A 2,548-nucleotide genomic window follows, 5' to 3' on the forward strand; every position below is an offset into this window, starting at 1 on the left:
AATAAAAAAAATGGACTTCAGACCTAAACAGAGAACTCTCAACAGAGGAATCTAAAATGGCTGAAAGACACTTAAGGAAATGTTCAACATCCTTAGTCATCAGAGAAATGCAAATCAAAACAACTCTGAGATTTCATCTTAAACCTGTAAAAACGGCCAAGATCAAAAACACTGATGACAACTTATGCTGGAGAGGTTGTGGGGAAAAGGGAACACTTCTGCATTGCTGGTGGGAATGCAAGCTGAATGTCAGTGTGGTGATTTCTCAGAAAATTAGGAAACAACCTTCTTCAAAACCCTGTAATACCAGTTTTGGGTATATATCCAAAGGATGCTCAATCGTGCCACAAGGACATGTGCTCAACTATGTTCATAGCAGCTTTGTTTGTCATAACCAGAACCTGGAAACAACCTAAATGCCTCTCGACTGAAGACTGGATAAGAAAAATGTGGTACATTTATGCAATGGAGTATTACACAGCAGAAAAAAAAATGACAGTTTGAATTTTGCAGGAAAATTGATGGAACTTATTTTGAGTGAGATAACCCAGACCCAGAGAGACAATTATCACATGTACTCACTCATAGGTGGTTTTTAAACATAAAGCAAAGAAAGCCAGCTTACAAACAATAATCCCAGAGAACTTAGACAACAATACGGACACTAAGAGAGACTTACATAGATGTAATCTACATGGGAAGTAGAAAGTAGAAAAAGACAAGATCTCCTGAGTAAATTGGGAGCATGGAGACCTTGGGGGAAAGGGAGAGGCAGGGAGGGGAGCAGAGAAAAATGTAGAGCTCAATAAATATCAATAAAAAATATTTTCTTCCAGCTTCTTTTGTTCTTCCTCTGCAGAAAACAATTGCTTCTGCTCGCTTCCTGGGACACTTACTGTTCCATAAAATAAAATTTTGTCAGTTGTAGAGTCAGAAATAAGACCGGTTGGATGCCAGTCCTTCTAGCCTTGTGCACGCGGTCACACACACACACAGGCATGCACACACACACAAGCACAGAGAGAGAGAAAGAGAGCGAGAGAAAGAGAGAGAGTTTTTTTTTTTTTTTATTGTTGCTCTCTTCAGAAGGTGTCTCTTGTAGCCCAGGGTGGCCTAGAACTCCTAGCTATAGGATTGTGGCATCAGACCCCACTTAAAACTCTTTGTATTTTTGTAGTTTGCCCTTTGATACACATCTTACCAGGAAGAGCAAATTAAAACCATAGTGAAGTCTGACTTGGCATTCGGTGCATGGGTAAGGGAAAAAGGATAATGACATATGCCGGCAGATGTGGGGAAATCGGAGCAACGTTGCCCTCCTATCAGGAGGGGGAGGCATAAGGCTCACTTGTCTCCTGGATTTCAGGGCCATTTGATGCAAGACATCAGCTTATGGTGCATAACTCGAATCTCAACACTGACCTCACTAGGCAGGAGGAGCATGCCTTCAGTGCCACCTTAAACTTTTTAAAATGGTATTATTTTTTCACGTGTGTGGGTATTTTGCCTGCATATGTGAGAGTGTATGTGCCTGGTGCCTGCAGAGGCCGGAGAGGGCACTGGATCCCCTGGGACTGCAGTTACAGATGGTTTCCAGCTGCTATGTGGATACTGGGGAATTGAGCCTGGGTCCTCTGTAAAAGCAGTCAGTGCTCTTACCTGTTCTCATCTTTCCAAGTTTAGGCTTGTGAGACCCTGTTTCAGAACAAAATAAAATGAACAACTTTTGTACATCAGCGTATAATGCTAAGGATGGCCCAGGACACACCAAGGCCAAGTTCTCAGCACAAAGGAGATTTGTCTACTCCAGAGGAACAAAAGGCAGGAAATAAGGGACAAAGACACAGGAGACAGAGGACAAGGGACAGGGAGAAAAGAACAAGGGAAGGGGGGGGATATTTGCCCAGAGGGACAAAGTACTGCCTCTAGATAGAGAAGAAACAGACTCATCCCATAGGCAAATGGCAGTTTATAAAGATAAGAGGGGAACCCCTGTGTTAGGATAAGTTGGTTAATTTTGATTGGGCATGTTAACTAGGGCATTGAAGGGGGTTTTGATTGCTGAACTTCAGTACTTTGACAGCTGAACCTTGGTAGTCAGCATCTGAAGGAAGAAATGGCTAAGCAAGGGGGTAGACCTTGAGGGAATGTTTAGCAAAGAAGAGGGGGTGGGTGAAGGGCAGAGCCTTGTTTGCTGTGCTCAGGGTGGCTGGAGTTCTTCATCCCCACATTTCCAATTGATTATTGGGTCACTGGTTGTGGGGAAAGTGGGTGTTGTTCTCTCTGCTTCCTGCTGACATTTGGGGCAGTGTTGTTAGGGACCCAAGGAAGATTTGTTATTGGTCAAGGTTGAGAAGAGCAGGCTGTGTCAGTCAGTGTCCAGGTTCTGCAAGTTCATCCCAGCCTAGGGAAGTGTAGTCTATGAGGCTAGACCAGGATGTAGATTTTGAGGAAACAGCTGGAGTCTGGAGCTGGTGCTGGAGCTGGAGCAGGAACTGGAGCTGGAGTCTGGTGCTGGAGCTGGAGCAGGAGCTGGAGCTGGAGCTGG

Source organism: Microtus ochrogaster, unplaced genomic scaffold (genome assembly GCF_000317375.1).
Source record: "Microtus ochrogaster isolate Prairie Vole_2 unplaced genomic scaffold, MicOch1.0 UNK14, whole genome shotgun sequence".
Classification (NCBI taxonomy): domain Eukaryota; kingdom Metazoa; phylum Chordata; class Mammalia; order Rodentia; family Cricetidae; genus Microtus; species Microtus ochrogaster.